The 23,715-nt window shown below is 47.0% G+C and overlaps 1 protein-coding gene and 2 long non-coding RNA genes across 3 annotated transcripts in view; 1 reads left to right on the top strand and 2 right to left on the bottom strand.

Annotated features, from left to right (window-relative positions):
- Positions 1–23,715, top strand: part of LOC126544093 (uncharacterized) — a 263,161-nt gene that overhangs the window by 11,609 nt on the left and 227,837 nt on the right. The gene's annotated exons all lie outside the window — the stretch shown is intronic.
- LOC129380519 (uncharacterized) overlaps positions 1–23,715 on the bottom strand; it is a 105,683-nt gene that overhangs the window by 34,996 nt on the left and 46,972 nt on the right. The gene's annotated exons all lie outside the window — the stretch shown is intronic.
- LOC126544099 (uncharacterized) lies at positions 12,325–14,307 on the bottom strand. The gene is made up of 2 exons (XR_007602059.2): positions 13,461–14,307; positions 12,325–12,564 (listed from the first exon to the last, which is right to left on the bottom strand). It is a non-coding gene; the product is annotated as an uncharacterized lncRNA (long non-coding RNA).

Genomic DNA, 23,715 nt, shown 5'->3' with positions numbered 1-23,715 from the left:
TAATATAATATAGTAATCAGATGTAAAAAGACAAGAAATCAAAGCATTGACAAGCGAACACATCGAGTGCGGAACACGAGAGGCCGAAGAGAGCCGCCAATTTTGGTCATCAAAGCAAGCGTTCATACACATCGCAAAGCATCCATTCATACATTCATACAAAGAGTACACATCGAGCAAGTAACGGAATAAATCAATAACAGACTGAAGTTGTCATCGAGTCTGGCTTGTTGACAGGACTAATGCAGCCGTTAGCTCAATTAACTTTTTTTTAGGGTATCCTGCGGAGTTGTGAATTTATCTAGCGCGTTCCATTCCCGTATGGCTTGGGGGAAGAACGAGAAGTAATTTATGTTGTTAACACAACAGTATTAATTTGTCGTAAATTCATGCTTGTGAAGCGTTTCCCTAGAACGGTTAAAGGTAATGCAAATAGCAGGATCCATTTTGAATGCATTATCTATTGATATAAGAACTTGACTCTATGAAGTGTTACGCGACTTGATAATGTATCTAGGCATGCGCGGGAAAGCAGCTCCGTGGGGGAATCAGTGCGCCGGTACCTGTTATAGATAAAGCGAAGCGCTTTTCGTTGCACCGATTCGAGCATATGTATATATATATTTTAGCATATATGGAAAGCAGACGATGTTTGCGTATTCTGAGATTGGACGGATAAGGACTTTATATGCGAGCAAACTTAGTATCTGAAGTTGCAAAACGCAAGGCGCGCTTAAGAAACCATAAACTGTTCATCGCATTTTGGTTGTGTTTTGGAATTGGGTATTTGAGCTGAGGTGAGCCAGAAATAATGACACCGAGGTATTTCTTTTCGGTTACTGTTGTAAGAATGCCATTGCCAAAGCCACAAGGGAAGCTAAGTTTTGATTTATTATTTGTAACTGGCATCACTACCGTTTTTTTCTAGATTGATCACCATTTGCCAGGTGCTACATCAGTATACGACGTTGCTTAAGGCTTTATTTAGTCGCACTTGGTCTTCTTGAGTATTTATTTTTGATATACCACGCAGTCGTCCGCGAAGAGACGTCTCTTTACATCCCCTGTCTCCAGAAAATACCGGCACGATATCAGAGGCATGTTCATTATATTGAACATATTGTTGGCCTTCCGATAAGTAGCAGGCTATCTATCTCGTAACGGGACCATCGCCAAGTATCTGATTTAGTGTGCCGAGGACAGTTTTAGCAGTTTAGCATGTGACACACGGTCAAAGGCCTTCGAGTAATCGAGGAAAATTATATCAGCTTGATTTTTAGATCGTTGACTCCCTGAGCGAGGCCATGAAAAATTTCTGCAAGTTGAATAACAGCGGACAATCCTGCTCTGAAGCCATGCTGGTTATGATGGATGATATTGTTAGTCTCGGTATGTTCTTTGATAAATTTTAATAAGATATGCTCAAGAATTTTCCAACAGGTACAAGTGAGAGATATAGGTCGGTTATTAGACGGGGACGTTACGTCGCCTGATTTGTGAATGGGGACTATTTTTGCTGCTTTCCATTACGCTGGTAGACAGCACTCGTGAAGTGCCTTAGAAATATAAGGTAGAGGTAGTCACTAAATGGTTCAGCATAACGCCTGAGAAAACCGTTCGCAGATACATCAGGACCACAACTCTTCTTGTCATCAGGGTTCAACAACAGAGAAAGAATTCCAGGTACACTTATTAAGGCCGAAGCGCCTAAAAGTGGTGTCGACTTAGTACTATTGCATGTTAATGCCAGTAAACATGGTTGTCGGCAGTGAAAATCGACTGGACGTAAGTGTTAAATGAGTCAGCTTGCTGCTTTCCGTGTGTGGACGAACTTTCAGTGACATCCTTTCGGGTGATATATCTCCCGAATTTGTGCGGTGAATCTTTAATTAAATTGTGGAGCGTAGTGCCACAAAATTGTTTCTTGGCATCCAGTACTTTCTTCTTTAACTGTTTTGTTAGGACCCTTAGTTATAAGTTTGTACGTTGCCTATTTCTTTTCCTTAACCTTATTAAGGGTTACGGTAAAAAGCATTTTTCGTTTCACGTGGTTTGTTTCTCGGGTAATCCACGGATACTGCTTGCTTGTGGCCTCGTGCTCTCAAAATAAAGACTAACGTTACGGAGTTTCCAGGCACGATACTATAGCGACGGCGTCGCTGTGAACGCCAACTTCCAAACTGCCCCAAACAACTATCGTTGCACAGGGGGTAGAGAGAGAGATAAGTCTACAGCGTAAAACAGCGTTCTTGGGGTGATCCGGGCGTTGGCCAGAAGGTTATTATACACCCGTTAATGGCACTTGGTTTATACTCGTTCCCTTGAGCCTTGCTCCTCTGTGCTGTGAAGCGCAGAGTGTGAGAGTGGACCCTGTTTCACGTATACAGGGCCCGGGCAGCAACACGTGGCGTTGCGAGTAAAGCACGGCCATTCCCGCGCTGCTGTCGCGACAAGGCGAGGCCCTCGTCGGCGTGAAGGAGCCCCCGCCGTGACGGCGTGCACTGATTATGCTCGTTCAAATGAGTCGCCAGGCCCGCAAGAGGGCCTCATAGCACGCGTCGCCTTAGGACGAATAAATTACGACACGGCCGGGCCGACGCTCTCCCATAAAGCGCAGTTATACGAAGGGCCGCGCCGGAAGGAATGAGCATCCTTTCACGACGTAATAGGTCGGCGGCCTTTTACGTTCCGCCGCGCTAAACGACACTGGTACCCTCCCCACCTCGGCGTTGAATCAATCTAAAATTTAAACCATCCGGCCAGCACGCCAGGCGGGGGGCCCATCCGAACGCCCTAAAGCCCCGGCAAGAAAGGCGCTGTGTACACACGAAGTTAAATGAGCCTTAGGGCCGCTGGGCGCAGCGGGTGCGGCGCGACGTCGTTAGCCTTATCGGCTTTTCGCGCCTTTCTTTTGCCGGAACGCATCGATAACACGACTTGACCTAGCAGCTTTCGGGCCATGCCGGAGGCGTTTTTGCCTATGGCTCCCCACAAATTTTGTAAACAATACAGCGGGTAGGGAGAAGGGTCGTTGCTATAGAGGCACGGCATTGGCCACGTGCCTCGGAACCCAGCTGAAGTCCCTGAAAGTGCTTGCGGAAAAAGGAAAAAAAAAGAGAAAGAAAGAAAGAATGAAAGAGATAATGAACGAAGTATTAAAGAAATGGTGGCGGTGGACATGGATCGCACTTTTAAAACTCTTTTACGTACCGTGTTTCATGCACATGGATAATGCAGTGTATGCTGTATACTACATGCTACAGTATATAAGAATAGTGACATATCCTAAAGAACGTGTTATCGCCTATGACATCGTTCTTTCACTGACCATGGAATTCGGCAAATTTATTATGTTTAGATGCTTGAGGATAGGTTGTCAGGATTCAGTAAAGAAGTTCTCTGACTTAAATCAAGGATAGGCAAATCTTTGCCAAAGGGTTCCTGCCTGGCTTCACAGGAAATTGTGTTATATTCTAGAAGTTGTAAAACGCCCTTCGGAGAGCGTTCTACCTCAAGAATTCCTTAAAAAGATATAGTAAGAACGCAGACAATAGCAAATGAAATGTTGCGAAGTGATGGTGCAGGCTATGTGCTTTCCCCGTAGCGCAGGATATCTCTTATTGCTTCGACTTTGGCGTCCCCGAGCGACACTCATCGCGGGCCTCCTCCCATATCGGAGCTGGAAGATGACGTCAGGATTACGTTACAAACCCGAGCTTCATTTTATTTATGTTCCTTTATTGCTTCGCGGCGCATCTGCAGCGGCGGGTATGCGAATTCTGCGTTTTACGGGGAATCTTCGTGTTCGCGTTGATGCTGGCTATTTGTGTGCTGCTGCACTGCGTCCATAATTTGCGGCGTTGCAGACGGGAGCTTTGACGTGGTTGACGAGATATGTGACGTTCTTGCTGGCTGCTTTGAAGATAATAGCCACGTTGGCTTTCGGAGAAATTGTAAAACTTCAGCTGTTTTCGCGGAACAGATACGCGTATATATTGCGGACACGATCGTGGCTGCGTGATACACTCATCAGGCTTGTTTGTTTGCAAAGCGCAAACCTGGTCAGGAACCCTTTAAAGAAATAACATATTGACGCCACTATAGGAGGCTGCTATCTCTAACCGGATTCTACATTGCTTGAAACGAAGATATGATTTGAATGCCGAGCAAACAGGCTATGCGAGCCACTGTATACAGTGAAAGCGGAACACAAAGGCGCAGGCAGCTCACTATTCGTGCCATGTTCGAGTCTTTAAATGACGAAGTTCAAGCGCTCCAACAGGAAATGTGGGCGGCAAGATCGCCTGACGGGTGTACGTGCCTATTGGGCGGTGTACGAACTTGGGCGTGCTAACAACGCCCAGACGGATGCGATGCAAAAATGAAAGTTGGAAGTTCGGTACATCCACATAATGCGGGTGACTCCCACGATCAGCTGTTGGCACTTATCTGAATGCAGATCAGGCACGTACCCAAGGGGTGGCCCGAGACCAGGAAAGGGATTCAGTTCGCAGTAAGCTGATCTGTATGCTCTTGGAACGAGTTGCGGTGGGAGAAAACGCCAGCTGCGTTTAACTTTCCCTTTTGCTTCATTACTACATTTCACAGGGAGGAATGAAGGCGTATATAGATAACTTAGGCACGACAGTGTGTCACATATGTTGCCGTTTAAATTGCAAATGTCCAGTGCAAAGTGTGTTAGTATGTAGATATCACCCCCCCCCCCCCCCGAAGAAAAAAAAATGAAATTCAGGTGTTTACGTACCAGAACCACGATATGATTATGAGGCACGCCGTAGTGGGGAACTCCCGATTAACTTTGACCATCCGGCGTTCTTTAACTTGCGTCTAAATCTAGTACAGGAGCGTTCTCGCATTTCGTCCCCATCGAAATGCCGCGGGCGAGATCGAACCCGCGACCTCAGTATAGCGCAACGCCATAGCCACTGGGCTACTTCGGCAGGTGTAGATATCCCTGCCCTTGATGTTGTCATTAGCATACCGTTTTCCGTTAGCAATGAAAGCGTTAGCATCGTCTTATAGCAAGATTATTATGTTAGCTTTTCATGAAAGTCTGAACCTTGCATGGCTTCGTATTTTATGTACCCACAGGTGTACTATTGAAATATTTCGTTCCCTGGTTTTTCGTGATACAGACGATGCCATCAGAAACGAAGAAATGCCACACGTATAGAGTTAACACGGCAAGCTGGGCGAGTTGGTGATTGAACACCCTTTCACCCTTGGAAGCGTCACTTTACACGTGTTTACATTTTCTGTATATTTTAGTCCCTTGTTTGAAAAAATAAACCAGTTGTTAGTCTGCGCTCGTATTGTGTACTTCCTCTTGTCTTTCGTCCGGGTTGCGCTGCCCACCCATAGGAACACGTATAGAGCTCTTTGTGCGGTGTAAGGATTGGGGTCGGGCATGAAATAGATGTTAGCTGGCCCATGCCGTCGTGCAACTCATCCACGCTGAGGACGTTGTTGAAAGGAGGGACTTGTTATCATCGAGAACGAGGAATATGGTATTTATTTACAGTACCTACATGAAAACGTTACAGTTCATCAGTCTAGTATGACTGAAAGAGAATGCTCACCCAGCAGCCGCCCAACAGCTGCTTATAAACACTCTGTTCTCCCTAGATCCCTAGGTGAGGGAAAACGGCCGTTCAACCTTCGACCAATTCGGAGCGTCCAAAGTCATCGTAGCCGACCCGCCTTTGAGGGGGAGGGTTTACACACTCACTTCCGCACATGTTTCACTGACCACACCGAGGTGAGAGGGTTTTCGCAGACACGGATCTTGCCCTGAGCAGGCGCCTTTTAATACCGCAGACAGTGGCCGCCGCGTCTGTCCTTTGACTGACGACTGCCCGTGAGACGGCAGCCGCAAAACACCTTCTTCGAGGAGTTCGCCCGCTCCAAACTTCACGGTGATGGCGCATCCACTAACATACTTGGTCCGCCGACTGCGTCTGGACATCCCGGCGCCGTTCGGTTGGGGACGCGGCGCATTGTCGTCCTTACAAAGCGAGCCACCGCAGCAGACATGCTGGCGCCAACGGGTTGTTGACGAGGCGCATGGTCGTCCTTACAAAGCGAGTCGCCGCAGCGGGCCGGGCAGGTTTCGACGGTCGCTTCCCCGAAGATCGCCAGCCCCCGCAGGTCGAACGTAACAGCGGGTATAGCGCAACCAATTTCATCAACGTACAGTGTTGGAGGTCTGCAAGGAAAGAGTAAAATAGCCACACAGGCGCGTTCAGCATTACCTAATCATCATTAGCCTGTTCTATGCCTACTGCAGGACGAAGGCCTCTAGCTCGCAGCCATCTCTAATTGCCCCCGGCTTGCGTCAGCTGATTGTATTCCATGTCTGCAAATTTTCTCATATCATTACGTCACCTAATCCTCCGCTGTACTCGACCCCACTTCTCATTCCTCTGCGCCCGATTCTGTTTCTCTTGTGGATCACTGGTATCTGCTCTACACATGACAATACCTGCACAACTTCACTTCTGAATCTCAACTATAGAATACCAGCTACAATGGTTTGATTTTAAATTCACACCACCCTGTTCTTATCTCTCAATGTTATGCCTGCCAAGTGGCGGTGTTGAGAAGAGGTGGAGGATCGTGTTCCTTTACTCAAAGTACTCGACTTGAATCTGCGCCGGAGCCACTATTCATTATACAAGATTGTTGACACGACGTACGTTAGCGGCAGTAGACGTGAATGACCTGTGCGCGTATGCATGTATACCTCTTTCACGACTGCAACTTACCCTCTACATCAACAGTCAATACTTTCATTTCAAATGCATTCGATATGAGCGCCACAAGCTGAATCACTGAGTCTCATGCCAGCAATGCGCCATAGAACCCGTACAACCGTACAGTAATGCAGCATTTTCATGTAAAAAGAAAAGAAAAACGAAGTTTTATTTTGTCCGACAGAGACATAACTAATGAAAATGTGCGCTGTAACCGAACGTATAAATTGAAATGAGTGCTCACATGACGGATCAATATTGCAAGAGTATATTATGTGTGTATAAGTTAGCCTGCTGTTACTACAGTTTGGAAGGTTCGCGAGTGCACTCATGCCAAGTGAAAAAGCTGTGTATTGTAAAGCGAACACGGCAGAGTCTATTTGTGTCAACGTAATGACGATGTTTTGATTTGCAGAAACGATTGCACACGCTCCCACTCCCCTTTATCCTTTTCGTATTGTCTTCGCGCGGCGATTTCGCTACGCCCATTGAGATAGCGAGCGATCACGCCGAGCACATGGAACGCCATAACGATCCGCTCGAATGCTGGCTGATCGTCGTCCGGAGTAAACAGCTCCGATATTAAGGCCTTATCTGCGCGTTGCAGAGCATGCGCCGCCGCGAAGTGGCGAGATTCCACCGCGGCAGTCCTGGTGCCGCGCGAATGCGGATGGGCGCCGATAACGGACGGCCCCGAAGTTCCACATCTCTATAGGAGGATGAAAGCGGCGATAGCTTTGAAGGCTCGCTACAGGTACAGAGAATGTTTCACTCCTGCGACGAATCCTTTCCGTCGAAAGCAAAACGAGCGGTGGGAGTGCTGTGGCGGATCGTCTATCTCCTTTCGACCTTTCCTTGTGTCCACTCGCCCTTTTTTCTTCTTCATCGAGCCGTGGATGACTTCCGGCGTCTCCCAGCGTCCCGCCAAGAACGGTCGCAGTGGCCGGTCCTCCGATGGATGCAAATATAAAGCGGCTATATCGCCCGATGCTTCTCGCGACCTCCTCGAGCTTCTGCACTGGTGCTTGCTCTTTTTTTTTTTTTCCTTTTCCTTCTCGCGGCGTGCGGAAGAAGGCGATAGGGCGCTGGCTTGGAAGACACCAAAATGGTGCCAGTTCTTTTTTTTTTTTTCTCGCATGGCAAATCACGGCCGCGGATGGACGGAAGCGGCATTCCGTCGCCTGCGCCCCGGATAAGGCGCTCGCTCGACTGCGCCACCATTCGCGAGACCACTGCCCCCATTCTTGGAGGTGGAGCGGCCACTTCGCTGCATAGCCGGATATGTGCGAAAAACCACGATTGAGGTCGTAATTGTACTTCGGGCCAGCTATAGCGACAAAATGGTTCGCCGAGAGAGAGCAAATTGTTGCGGTGAGCAGGATGCGCACGAGGAGCGCCTTTTTAGCAAGCTTTACCTCGGTCGGCGCTGTGCGTGCCTTTAAATTACCGCGAGAAAACAACAGGTGAGAAAACGAAAAACTACAACTGGAAGCAAGACGACATGACCTTCAAAGGCTGTCCTTTGCAGCGTCTTCTTTCAAAGGGCAAACAAAGGACAGAGCTCTATTACTCCGCTGGCCCGGCGCTCGTGTGTGTGTATATCTATATATATATATATGTGTGTGTGTGTGTGTGTGTGTGTGTGTGTGTGTGCGTGTGTGTGCGTGTGTGCGTGTGTGTGTGTGTGTGTGCGTGTGTGCGTGTGTGCGTGTGTGTGTGTGTGTGTGTGTGTGTGTGTGTGTGTGTGTGTGTGTGTGTGTGTGTGTGTGTGTGTGTGTGTGTGTGTGTGTGTGTGTGTGTGTGTGTGTGTGTGTGCAATTTATCCCAGATAGGCCCGATGCGCCAAGGCACGCGAAGCGACCGGCCGACGAAAGAGAAATTTTGAGGCATCCCGCATTACCATTTCCCCGGTTCGCGATCAGGCTCTGTCCTCACAGTAACTGCCTTCTCGCCCTTCAACCGCCCTGCCTTCGCGTATTGCGGTCTGCACTATCGCCCGGCACTCGTTTTACATTATTATTATTATTATTATTATTATTATTATTATTATTATTATTATTATTATTATTATTATTATTTGTTTTGTCTTTCCAGCTTCGCGCCAATTTGGGCGCGCCCCTCCCGCGCCTCATCTCTCGCCGTCTCCGGTTCCAAGGCCGGTTCGTGTTTTTCAGCTCGGCTCCATTTCCGTCTTGGGTTTCCGAGACTCGGCGAGCTATAGAAGGAGATCCTCTCGCGCACTTTTCAAGCTAAGGCGTGCGCATGCATTACGTGCATGACGTGGCCAACGGCCTTGGGAGCGAAGTCGCTCCGCCGGCGCGGTGTCGCGTGGCGGCAATTTCATTCTGCGCGTCGCCGCTGGCCACGACGAGGCTTCCGCGAAATGGAGCGCGTCGCCGCGAAATCCCTCGTTTCTCTCTTGATACGGGGACGTCTGTTTTACCAACACAATCTTCCTTGCCAGAAACCTTCTTCCAACCCCGCATTTTCTTGCGAGATAAAAAATAAATGAGAGGGGAAAGAAAGGAAACATAGAAGGCAAGGATGTTAACGAGAAAAGCGTCAACCTGGTTGGCTAGCCTACGCTGCGAGAAGAAAAATTGGAATAGAAAAATGAGAGAGAGAGAGAGAGAGAGAGAGAGAGAGAGAGAGAGAGAGAGAGAGAGAGAGAGAGAGAGAGAGAGAGAGATTAGGAATAAGGAGACGCAATTGCGTCGCGTTAACTCATTGTCTCGCGCTTTACTTTCTTCTGAAGCTATCGAATACGCGACTTTGGGTCAGAGCGTATTACGTTTCTGGCGCCAAACATCCCCAGGGCTGCCCGTTAACGTGCATAAGAGATGTTAGTCACACATGAAAAAAAGTGAACCGAAAGCACTATCCAAGAATGAATTCGCTGTGCACTGAAAGAAAGTGGAGCTGTAAATTAGTACTGACATTCCCAGAGTGCCGCCGACATTACGCGCGCACTATACGCCATGCTGCGGAATAGTAATTGTACTTAACGCGTGTTTCTGTGGGCGGGGAGGAAAAAGAAAAATAAATAAAGAAAATGCGTTGAGTGTCTTCCGCAGCGGGGACGATGTTACGTTTGAGACGTGCTGTGGGTCGCCTAGGCAGCACATTCCGCATCACGAGAAAACCAGTAATCGTCGTGCAAGTAGCCGAGCTTTATACGGCATAGCAGGGTCGCTTGTTAGGTTAAAACGAGGTTTTGTGCTTGATTCACTAGATTCATCGTCGTCTACATGCAGACACGTAAGCCAAAAAAAGCAGAAGGTGCACTGACCGCGTAACTGAACAAGTGAGGCGGTAAACCACAGTTATTGCAGCGCGTAATATTTTAGCCTCTTTAGGTGAGCTTACGAGGGTGGCGCTTCGTTTCATTTCTTTATTTTTTTTTGGATAGACATTTACGGTGAAGTGTACAAGGAAGGTTAATCACTCCGATCGGTGCTTATGTTTGCCGGTCGAAAACGCCGTTTCGGTCTTATGGAGTGCTTCATGCCAGCTGTAAATTCATAGATGTTGCCCCAACGAGAGCGATAAAGATAAAGATGGCGCTAAGCCCATCTAAGTGGCTTGTACAAGTGCTACGCCCATACATAAGCACGCCTATTTTCCTTGTTGGGTAGTGCACGTTAGGAAAATAAACGTGTCTCCTTATGCAAGACCACAATGAGAAAAGACCTGGGAAACCAGCGCGTCAAATATGCGACAGATACCGCAACGAACTTCATACTTATGGGCATACGCTTTCTTCCACACTTTTTAATTCGCTCAAATATCCCGCTCTTCCTTCCGAACACCTGATGGAGCTGAATGGCTGCAAAGAGCTTCGCTCTAGACGCTATGGCAGCCGCTCGTGGTCAGCATCAAACACATCAGTAGCTCCAGACAAACGCACTCACCACCAAGACAGGGAACTCCGCTGAACTCCAACAGCGAGGGTTCAGACTGAGAGTCGCTAAGAAATAATCTCTCTCTCTCTCTCTCTCTCTCTGATTTCCGCTCGTTCCTCTCGCATGTAATCAGACGCGTTGTTCATTCTCACAGAGTCTATCGGTGCACACAAGGCCGACAACGACAGTCCTTGCCTCTCTTACGCAGTGTCCGAGAGCAACGCCAGTTACCCAATTTAAATGACCATGTGGCGCTTACTTGCTATGGACAAGACGTACACGTAGTGACATTGTAGCGAGTACAGTGTAAGTTTCGCGCGAATTAGGGTTTTATTATGTACCACCGTACAGTAGTTCTTTACAAACGCTAATTGAATTCAAGTTGCTTTTCGGCGTAAACTGTAAGACATGACCAACAAGAAAGGAAAAAAAAATTAGAGAGCGCAAGTACAATAGGCACACCTGTAACTACAGATACGATTCCTTGCAGAAAGAGGAATACTACGCATCGTGCATCGCGTGGTCGGTATCGATAGGAATGAGGCGTCATACAAAATAGCCATGGTCTATCCACTACACAGCGTGTATGTCGAGAGCAGATAACAGCTGAATGCTTCTCTCGAGACACTAGGAGGGTGAGTCGAATTCGCAATAGCGGATTGTAGCGAGCGCAGTTTTCGTGCAGAAATGATCTCTTGTATATGCATGTAAAGCATAGCGCATACGTTCGAAAAAAAAGAAGGCCCATTCGAGCTTTGCGTGAGGTGCCGTTCGGGTCGCTTTTACGTGGGGTAGCGAAATGATTGCAGCGCTTCCGCGCTAGCGCTAGAGTCTGCCAAAGCACGCTATAATTTCTGATTTCGCCGAATGGCCACCTGCACTTCTACAATACGGCTGTCCGTTGTACGCATCATGTGATCGCAGTAGCTGGATTATGCCTGAGAAAAGAGAACGACACGGTAAGAAGAGGTCCGGCTGACTGGCCAATGAACGTTTCCTCCTTTCTAGAAAACGAAATAAAATTGGATCGAAATGAATTAGAAAAGCAAGAAAGGCTGATGAACAAGATACACAAAGGAGCTCATACTCTGGCTTGCTCATGTGCACCATAATAAAAAGAAAACTTAAGAAATAAAATTTTTAGTTATATTTCAAGCCACAGTAAAGTCAAACTGTGTCTTCAAATTTACCTACGACAGCGAAGCAATGTTAAATACTCATATAACCCCTTACAAAAATCATTGTAGACTTGCTGCAGAAATTCTGCATACCCCGAGTCACCCGGGATGCAGAATATCTGAAGACAGGTGACAGACTTTCTGTCACCCCCTGTCACCTCCCAGCGCCCAATTGGTACACCCTTTTTGCAGAAATTCTGCATACCCCGAGTCACCCGGGATGCAGAATATCTGAAGACAGGTGACAGACTTTCTGTCACCCCCTGTCACCTCCCAGCGCCCAATTCGTACACCCTTTCTGCAGAAAGTCTGCTCAATCTGTGTAGCTGCAGGATACAGCATTTCTGCAGAAAGTCTGTCGAGATTGTGGTCACAGGATTACAGCATTTAGGCAGACATTAGAGAGAATTTTTGTAGCCCCACTATGGGGAACGGGCATGCATGCATGCAATAAAATAACAGACGCAATAGTATTCTTTGCACATTTTATTTGTCTCCGATTTCTTCCGGGCTGCTTGGTTGGGACCAAGAATATCGCTTCCAAGGAATGAAGTAGTGAGTACCGACATCTCATGTGTGTGGCAGTGACCGTCTTGCACACACCTTGTCGCAGCATGCAAATCAGATGCTTTGACGCGCTGTTCAGCCTGCAGAAGTGCCGCAGGCTCCCAAGTGGTGTAGATTCCTCTGGCTCACAAAATCCTGACATCCCTAAACAAGAAGAAATGTTCAGTTTACTGTAAGCCCTGCTGAAACTGTCAACTTGTGACATTGTGAAACGTCTCGTGCAAACAGCTACATGAAGCTGCATGGTTGCACAAATACCCGATTATTACATTACAGGCAGTTAATATGTAAATGGAACTGGAGCAAAGATGAATCTACTATAAAAAACTTCACACGAACGCACGTCTGTACCAAGTCAAATGCGAATTGCACAAGCAGAAAACTCGTTAACACATGATAAGCGTTCGAAAACCTAATTTATTTATGCGGTGCAACAAAGCCCTGCCCCAAAGGACGATGCATTGAAAAAGAACAGACTCCCTCTTTTTCATGTGAGAAAACAATTTTTTCCATTAAAGATAGATACTGTTGTTGAAATCTCGGAACCATTTACAAATACACGAAAACACATGACACCCAACGCAAGAAATACAGGCTGTCCGAAGACACTATATAAATAAAAGAACTTGCATACAAGCTAAAATCTGGCCATGCGTCGTACACAGCAATCGGGTGCCATCTCGCGCAGCCGTTAGCTGTGAAGACGACAAATCGACGTACCTCTAGAAATGGCTATGCGATTTCTCGCTGAAAAATTACGTACAGAAATAGTAACTTTCCCTGCTTGAATTTTTGCGCCGATTCAAATCAAACAGTCGCCGGCGCAAGGAAACTTCACAGCAGAAAGCAAATAATCGATAGATTTTGGCAACATCACGTTTTAGGGCAATTTTCATCAAACTGTTCGCTAAATGCGCCCTGCGACAAGAACGAACATTCGAAAAGCACGATCATTTTTGTCACGTTACTAATCATCTTGTTATCCGTACAGAAATGCACGCTTCACGCACCACAAGAATGCGCGTACGCGCCGGACTTACCTTTCTAGGCGTGCTCGGTAAACGAGTCTCCGTGACAGCTGCTGCCGCATCGCACAGGTACCGCAGGAAGGACAGTCTGTGCACGGTGACTCCGGCGTCAACAGCGTAGAATCGCAGATGAACTACAGCACGTGATAGCACAACTTTCAAAAAATTCTTCCGCGCACTGTGATGGAATGCGAGCGCAGCGAGAGTACCATCGGCTTTTCATGAGCCGGTAACAAAGAAAGCGCGACCGGGTCATAACTACGATAATTGGCATCGGCACACCACACGAAAAACACTGAGAGCTACGTTATGCAGTCACAGGGGTTTTGGATCATTAATACACACAAAAATCACCACAATTCCTCTCGGCACGGCATGTACACTACCTCATCGGTCGCCGTCAATGCAGCGTGCACATGGCGTGCACGCGTGCACGCCGTGACATGTCGGTGACCAGGTGAAGACGGGAAAATAATCTCACCCGTAATTTTACCGGTGCTCGCGGCCAGCGCCTCCTGGGGGCCGGCGCCGAAAGCAACCACGCAGTCGGTGGTCGGATGGATGGTGTCGGCGTCGCGCGGTAGATATGTCCTTAAATTCAGGCTGCGGTTCGAGCCATAGTATAACTGCTGCATTTAATGTACGTTATGTAACAATTACCTTATTTCAATTAGTATTAAATAATTGATTTATATAACTGCCATTATCAGACTGTTCTTGTAGCAATCAGTGACAAAGTTTTCAAAATGTTAAAATGGCAAAACAGAGCGCAATGATAAAATGTGTCATGGTTCAGGATGCGCACACGTGTGTGTGTGTGTTTGTGTGTGTGTGTGCTTGTGTGCGTGTGTGATTCGTGGGTGGCTGAAAGGTGAAGCCGATTTAACTGTTATAAAATGTGTCATGTAGAATATATATATATATATATATATATATATATATATATATATATATATATATATATATATATATATATATATATATATATATATATATATATATATATGGCATGCATATTACATACAAGTCTACCTACTTGCCGTCCACACAGTGTCTGCAGACAATATGCAGACAATCTGTAGACTAGCTCTACATGGAGGTGACTGGTTGGTGACTCATGGGTGACTGAAAGGTCAGACCTATTGAACCGTAATTATAAAATGTGTCATGGTTCAGAATATGTATATATATGCGTTTATATATAGATATACATCTACACACACACACACACTCGCTGGGCACGCATATTACAGACAAGTCTACTTGCAGTCCGCACGGTGTCTGCAGACATTCTGCAGACTAGGTCTACGTGGAGGTGACTGGTGGGTGACTCATGGGTGACTGAAAGGTCAAAACTATTCAACCGTAATTATAAAATATGTCATGGTTCAGAATATGTATGTATATATAGATACATATACATATTTACACACACACTCACTGGGCACGCATATTACAGACAAGTCTACTTGCAGTCCGCACGGTGTCTGCAGACATTCTGCAGACTTAGTCTACAGAAAGGTCGAGTCTACAGATAGGTGACAGGGGTGACTGATAGGTGACTCATGAGTGACTGAAAGGTCAAACCGATTTTTGTAAGGGACGAGGTACAAAACCAGTGTATACTAATATCACCCGACTACTTTGCTGAGCTTTCTGTTATTTGCGAGGCACACACTGCTGACAGAAGTTCATCAGTGCTTGCTGAGGGTGTTGTACGGTGATCACTGATTTACTACGAGCGCGTTCGTGGAGTTCAGTATACCGTATTGCTGAACTATCTGACCAGTATACACTTTTGGCAGGAAACTTATAATCATAACTATCTGAGGACGAGTAAGCGTCATCCGATGAGTGCACAAATGACAGAAAATAAGGAAAGCATAAGGAATTAATAGATTGCACTCACCGCATACCCTCACTTTTTCTTGAGAGACAATTCTCCGATTCTCATGGTGGCGTTTTAGCGGCACGATAATGCCGTATTTCTAGCCAGGACAATCATAACCTGCCGTATCACTTCTATGCTGAGGAAAGATTGGTTGGCTAGTTGATTGGTCGTTGTTGCTGTCTTATTTTGGTGTTCGATAATATGTCCACAAGTGCACTGTCTTTACAACAACACTTCTATGTCTTCGTGAAAGGTGTTTCAGGGCTCCTTTATAGCACATGCCCATATAAGACATGCAGTAAAGCCTCACTGCAGTCGCTCGTCATCGGCTCCTACTGACCTTATCCTCCGTGCTACAACTACGTTTGTTCTTACATTGTTTTAGTTGACATAAACAAATAAGAATATGCTGGGCCCGACATACAGCGCCGGCTGCTCATTTTTACACGAGTAACATGGAAATGTATAACAAGTAACGCAATGTTACAAATGTAGAAAAGACAAATCATAAAATGACATTACGATAAGTCCTCAAAGCAAGACATTATACCACAAAGGAATATGGCGTAAAATATATTACAACCATGATGATCTTTTGGACAGACGGCCGAAAAAAGAATGTATCAGCACAGAATTTTAATCAAAGCAATAGCGTTCTTTGGATCTTTCCCCTCCATTTTGATATTGCAGGTCAGTTGATATTGCAGGCCTATGTGACCTTAAGGGTGACCTTGACATGTGCCTCGAGGCAAATAAATATATACACACACATACAACTACATTTCGGATGGTTAGTTTAGAGACCGTTTCCCCCAGAAGTACGCTGTTCTAAACATTATACCATGCTAGCATTTCTGAGAAGCCGGAATAAAACACCTTCAGAAATTTCACTCATGAAAGACAGCGCTCTGAAACGCTTGGCGCGTTGGCCGCGTCGCATAGCAACAATTTTCTTATAAGAAGTCAGCGAGCGCGTATATTTTCCCGCAGGCGATAAAGACAGAAGTTACGGCAGACTTTCGGCGCCGGAATTCGCTGTGCGCCTCTCGCCGTACTGTGGCACGTTTCTACAAGGTCGTGTACCTCGTCCAGCATACGCTCCAGAAGAAGGCACGTGGCTTAACTGTGCACGTTCGGCACCTGTGTCGACAGAACAGCCGTAAATACTTTGTCAGTCTGCTACGTGTAGCGGGAAGAGCGGTGGCTTGTACATTTTTTCCCCTCCCCCTGTTGGCTTGCGAAGCACAGGTATCTCCTAACGGATACGAGAAGCATACGCAAGAAACGGCAAGCGCACACGCCAGTCCTATGACTCCTACATTTTTACTCGCACACTGCGTTCTCTTCTTGCGGCTGGCTATTTTCTTCGAATGAACGTTTGGAAAGTGACCAATACCAAGTTTCCTGACATTTAGCGTATAGTGTAACGCCAGCTGCACCTACATACTCCGACAGAGATTGTCTCTCAGTGGAATGCTAGCTAGGATATGCGCATGGCTTAAAGCAAGGTTCTTTATGGACATCAATAAACAGCAAAAATTTATGGCTATAAATGCATCGCGACAAATCTCCTTATTTTTCCGGTCGGCAGACTTTAGTGTGCAGATTGAGATTGTAGAAATCTGATTTATGCACATGAAATATGTAGACGCACTCGTAAATATCGCGAGCCGGCGTCTCCTTTGAATCGTAGCTTTCTTATAAGCGAGACAAGAATGATAAACTATGGCATCTACCTTCCGATAGCTGCCCTACTAACATACGAGCATTTTGTTTTATTGCAAGAGTTCAAAAAAAAAAAAAAAAGAAGGCTATCAACATTCTGGACTAGAGCTTGCAACATGGAGAGCCTTCATATCTGCCCAAGAAACACGACAGTCGCGTTTTCAGACGTCGTATAACCAGCAGCACATCTTTCGATGTCGCTCTTAAGCAACGACAACACGCACGCACGCGATGTACGTGCAGTGACAACTTCTTGTATGACACCCTTGAGATCGCCGTAGGCGTGCTAAATTGTATAGCGCCGTCGAACGAAACATAATGGATCTCAACGTGCTCAGCAGCAGGACGGAATCATCAGCAATAAGAGTGTTTTGGTCGAGAGTGAAAGAGACGCGATGAGGTCGGCAGTAATCGTTTCGCGACACCATGATGGCCTAGCGACAAACAATCTGGGAAATGATTTCTCGACAGGAAGTCCGATAAAGGGAAACAATTTTCCCCTCTCACGCGGCATTCTTTGTCAAAAAAATAAATAAAAATAAATAAAGACGGGAAAAGACGTTGGAAAAGAAAGGGGTGGGGGGGAGGGGGCAAACACACTTTTTGTCTCTGCCTACGTGAAAACAAATGGCTGTCTATAGAAGGAGGGCGATGCACTGTGACGCTGACTTGTTTCATCTGTATATACTTCCTACTGTTACTCTTTAGAAGTTACGCTACATGCAACGGTGCGGCTGTGTACTTCCTTTCTACCAAGCGATGTGCTGCTACAACAGAACTTGAATGGGAACGGAGAGAAATAAAAAGAACAGCTGTCACAAGTAACTACTAGATTAAATGAGCAACTACAAGGATCCTGTTTTCGACGTAACCAGTGAATTTACCTGCTTCGCATCACGCTGTAGCAACACGTCTACTTCATGCCGTCCAGTATATAGCCACGTTGTTATGATCGCTCAAATGTGCTCCATCGGTTATCCTTGTTAACCACACTTGATTTGTTAACCATAACTGATTAACCGCACGAAACACATCCCGAACGCTACTAAAGCGCGGTGTTCGCGCAGGGCAAAATAGACTCTGCGACGCCCGGCGACGTTACGCCGCAAATACGTCGCGGCTGCACCCCATGTGGCAGCCGCTTGAGATGTGGCGATGGTGTGTAGACCGTCGGTGTATAGGCCCAAAGCTCCGCGTCTGCTCCCGAATTTCGCGTATGACCGACACAATAGCCAGCGTGTTCTCATTAATCTCAGCTTTCCTTGTTTTCATTTATCCCGCTGGTACACTGTGAACTCATGCTCATTACGCTTGGCGTGGATGTGTATCTTCAGATGAAATAGGCACATGAACTACTCTGATATGCTGGGAAAGAGCGAAGGAATTGGTACGTGCCGGCGATCACTCCTGACTTGTTTGCACGCCATTTTGATTGTCACTGCATCGCATATGTGTGGCTGCCATGCCATCTGTGGCACCTCACAAACAGCACACCAAGTGTTTTTGAAAGATGAGCTAGTGAAAGTACACACCACCTATACATTAGAAATGGCTGTCTTATACGTGACAGAACAGCTGTAGGCATCCTAAAACTTCAGATTAAATTATAGAAATGTCTGCCTAGCACCCACGAAATTATTTGTGTCACCCTCTCTCGAAGGACCACTCAGCGTCGTTCAAATAGACATTAATGCTTTCGCGTTCATAACTCGTAAGAATTGCCTAGCTATCGTCGGATTTTCTTGAAACGCTGACCTCTCAGTCGGAAATCGAACCAGTGACCTTGTGCACGTGCGCCAAAAAAGTCACCATGCTATATTTTGTCTCGAATGTCCAATGATGTACCCACCGCTGTAGCTCAGTGGCTATGGCGTTGCGCTGCTAAGCTCGAAGTCGCCGGTTAAACCCCGGTCGCGGCGGCAGCATTTCGATGGGGCGAAATGCAATAACGCTCGTGCACTTAATTTAGGTGCGTGTGAAAGAACCCCAGATTGTGAAAATTAATCTAGAGTCCCACACTACGGCGTGCCTCGTAATCATTTGATCCTGCCTTTGACAAGTAAAACGCTAGAATTTTATCTAGAACACCTGGTGATGGCCAGTGTTTTTTGTTTTTTTCTGTCTCTGTAAACAAAACGGTAGTTCATTCACATTTACTAAAAGGGATTCGGAATGGCGATACCAGAACATTCTAAGCATAGTTGTACATTTACTGTGTGTTTTTTTCCCGCGAGAACCATATCATTAGAAGTTCAAGACGTTACTCTTTGTATAGAACAGCGCTGAACGCTTTCTTTTTTTGACAAACTTCTTACTGTTCTTGAGTGACAACGGCGTAATTTGTAGAAATTACTAAATTATTTTCCTTGTGTTCAGCAATGAACTCTGAGACGATAGCAGGGCAGATGCGCACTGTGCTGAATATTATTGACCAACCAGACACGGGGTTCCGTGTCTCCTTTTTCGCCACGGCACATGCTTCATCATAGATTCATTGTTATTTCGCTACGTACAGCACAAACTAACGGGGTAAGACGTACACTGACTGGGAAGGAAGAAAAAACGTGACACGAAGAAGCATATCTTCGTGTCACTTTTTGTGTTCGTTCTCAGTCAGTGCCCATCTTGTTCCCGTCACTGTGTGCTGCACACAGTGAAATAACAATGTACTTACACCAACTAGATCAATTCACCGCTGTGTTAAATATGCCCCATAGAGTTTATGTTTCCTTTTTGAGGCATACGCTATAGACCTTAATCTCACTCATACCCGTCACTTATAATTGTTATAAGTGGTGGCGCAGGCTCGGGCTCTTTCGTTTGTGTGTGTGCGTGAGTGTGCGTGTGCGCGCGTGTGCGCGCGTGTGCGCGTGTGTGCGCGTGTGTGCGCGTGTGTACGCGTGTGTGCGCGTGTGTGCGTGTGTGTGCGTGTGTGTGCGTGTGTGTGTGTTCTTTCTTTTTCTGATTTCCACACCATACCCTGCTACTGGGAACTGTAATCACGACCCCCGGACACTGAGCCGTTATAGTTATAGAAATGTCGGCCTAGCACCCACGAAATTATTTGTGTCCCACATCTGCGCCACGCACATACTTGTAATATAATATCTGTGCGCTACGTTTAGACTGACTGTAACTTGAGGTTGTATTATCAATCGATAGTCTCTGTGTGACGAGTTACAATTCCTTCTATTCTCTTCTTTTTTTTTCGAATATCTCGTACGTTTCCACGGAAGTGGCTTCGAAGAATTTGACCGTTTTCACGCTTCGGAAAACTCTCCCCTTGCACATTACCCTTCAATGTGTGTGTGTGTGTGTGTGTGTGTGTTTATTTGAGCTCGCTCTTCAGAAGCTCCCGTTCGATGTTAGAGCGGGATACAGTTACCCTTTCAAGCCGAGCGACGTCATCAGTCGAAGAACGTCGCCGCTCAGCGTCGATTTCGTCAGGGAGTGGGTTTGGGAAGAGGCGCTCGCGTGTCGCGTTCGAGGAGCCAATTTCCCCGACGAGATTTATTGTGTCAAGCTACAAGGGCTCCCGAAAGGTCACGCGCTCGGAGCCAGACCGAGCGCAATTCTATCACACACAGGAGCTGCCCGTCACGCGCTCGCAGAAGAGACAGGCGTGCCCGTGACAGGAGATCAAACACGGGTGGCGAGCATGCATGCTCATCGAGAAACGACCGCGTGGCGCTTGCATATCGGATGAAGTGACGCCCACGTTACGCTGGGCGCGACGGGAGCAATGCGCTCCCCGCGGAGACGGCGGGCCGCAGCTGCTGCGCGGCAATCCCCTCATTGTGCTCGGGGGGAGACGCGGCGGCGCAGTGCGATGCAAATCGCGCGCGCGCCGGATGGCTTCTTTAACCAGACACCCTTTTTGCAACGGAATGAAAGCGTTACGTAAGCTGGGACAGGGCAACGGTGAGCTAACCGTGCCTTTGATCTCACTCCTCTCTTCTCCCCACCCACCCCCCCATTTATTATTGTTATTATCTCTTAACGTGCGCGTGGAAAAGTGGTCAGGCACGAGTTTCACGTTACGCTCGGATTACGCTGCGTGCCATTAGGATACCGTGTAATCCACGTCCCACCATTTAACCTAGCTACCTAACGACGTGTTTCATGGGGGCATATATATATATATATATATACCTTCTCGGCGGACAACTATACAGGCAGCAGACGGTATTGTTACGAGAAACAGCTTCTGACCGAAGGAAAGGAAGGAAAAAAGTGTAGAAGGAAAGGCAGGGAGGTTAACCAGTTTAGCTCAACCGGTGTGCTACCCTACACATAGGAGCGGGGTGGGGGGGATGAAAGATGGGGAGGAGAGAGAGAGAGAGCACATAGCACAGCACACACATCGTCAGTTACAGTCCGTCACTGACAGTCATCATTCGCGTGTGTGTATGCGAGAGCGGCGTTTCTTATTCACGCGATATAGAAATTAAAAAAAAAAAAAAAAAAACGGAAGTCGTGGGACCACGCGCCTGCTGCATCTTTGCAGCTGTATGCGCCTCTCATCCACTGCACGGGCAGAGTGCACAGGCACACCGATCCCGCAAATATGTAACCAACAATCACTTGCTGTTTTAAATGAAATGAAGCAGCAGTTCCTTTATCAACATTACGGTACGTGCTTATTTTTTATGTTTGGTGGCAGTCGCCTTGTGAGGGAGTAACGGGCATCGAAAGTTCTCTCGCTGTACCACCATATTACATAGTGGAAACTCGAGGAACTTTGAAAATATACATTATTTATGATTATAGAGATATTCGACCCGCCCTAAGTTTTCCTGTGTAATTATAATGTAGACGTGTTGCTATAAGCTTATATACATTACTTCGCGTGCGCCGTCGACAGCGCCTCACCCTCCAAAGCCAGAATACGTCGACGGCTAGTGAAGGGGTGGCTGCAGGCCGGTCGTTGCAACAATCCTAGCAAATTCAGCCAAATTCAGTTGACGCGACCTGATCAATGCAATAAAAGGGCCGGTACATTTGAGTGCATGGACCTGTCTTTTCGGCGCAGACTATCTTTGTTAAACAACTATCGATCGTGACAGACTCGACGCCAGTTACACGACACCCTCCGTTGAAAGGCGCACTCGACATGAATGGCTGCCGGGTCGGCCCCGTGTGGGCGGGCGTCATGCCGGCTTTGTTAAATTTCTAGACAACCGCCGTTTCCACCGCGGGAGATGACGTCATTTGCACACAGAGCTTTCACTTGCGATCGCTTTGAAACGGGTTCAGCACGTTTCGCCTGACATCACAGATGCCGCTAACGTAAGTGTCGAACATGCAAGTCATGGAGGAAGGGAAAATAGTTACGCAGAAACTCCTCGGGTAGTTGTCTAAGTATGCGTAAGCACTGTTTCACTTGCTCACCTCCACACAGCGTGGTGTCATTATCACTGTTATGAAATTTGATCCAACGAATATAAACGACGGCGCTGCGGCGACACGAACTGCTGCGAATTGATCACGCAAGGGAACTACTGTAGGTGGCGGCGCCAGGTGCGCTCATGGCCTTCCGATCATTATAAGCCGTAATCGCTCTTCAGCGCCTTATCGATCCGCGTCGAACCATTATTAACCGTGATCAACCGTACTGCAGCGGCGGCTGCGTATGGCGCGGCCGCGCGGGCCCCATCTTGAAAGCGATCTGCGATGGGGACACAGTGCCCTCAGTGCTGATAGCTTCGTGTGCGCTGTGTTCTGCCGCTGAGCTCGCGTAAAAGCGAGAGGCAGCACGAAGGCCAATTCACTCGCTGCTACGGTCCCTGTCTTGAAAGCGATTGTCTTACGTGACGGACGGATTTCCTCATTGGGTACGCAGAGAAATGCCTACACATTTGAAACACAAGAGGTAGCACGGCGCCAGGCAGCTAGCTTCGGCAAACTGACTTCCTCTGACTACGCCCCTCTCTCCCTTCCGGTCTGTATGCGCGTTGGCTCTCGGGGAATAGGTCCTTCCAGATTGCTGGACCTCTTAAGGTATTGTTTGGCTCATGGTAGCTTTTAATGACGCTCTCGTCACTCTCTCACATACTCCCCGTATGGTTATAGTATAGTGACTAGAATGGGGAGATGATTCCAACTTTAGGTGGAACCCGCTACTCTGTTTCAAGCCTAGCGTACGTGGCGCTGTTGGCCGTAATGCGATGTTCGGTACGCGCAGCTGGCCTTGGACTTGCCGCGCGCGCAACGCATGGGACTTCCAGCGATGCTGTTGGAAGTAATATTTTAACTCATTACAGGCTAACTGAGCGTGACGACGCCTGACAGAATGCAATTTTAACCATTAAAAGAGATTGGTTGCCGCTCCGAGCTTTCCGCTGCGTGGTATCTCGGCGTGACTAAAAACGTTTATTCGTGGCTCTTTGCAGTGTTTTGTAGTAGAAGGCGTCAGCTTACTCCTCAGAAAGAAAAAAAACATGCCTGGAGTTCTGAACAAGCAAGACAAAGCATAGAAAGAAATTTATCGCATACCATTTAATTAGTAAAGTCTATTGCACATCATATAATTCCGGGTTATTCTATAAAAAAGAAAGGCATCACATTTACACATGCTTATGTGTAAATTAATTAGAAAGACAAATATTAAAACATTGCACACCCACAGTGCATCGCTCGGCACTAAGAAAT

The sequence above is a fragment of the Dermacentor andersoni genome, chromosome 1, assembly GCF_023375885.2.
Source record: "Dermacentor andersoni chromosome 1, qqDerAnde1_hic_scaffold, whole genome shotgun sequence".
NCBI lineage: Eukaryota > Metazoa > Arthropoda > Arachnida > Ixodida > Ixodidae > Dermacentor > Dermacentor andersoni.
Note: the sequence above shows the minus strand (reverse complement) of the source record. Positions and strands in the feature narration are given on the sequence as shown.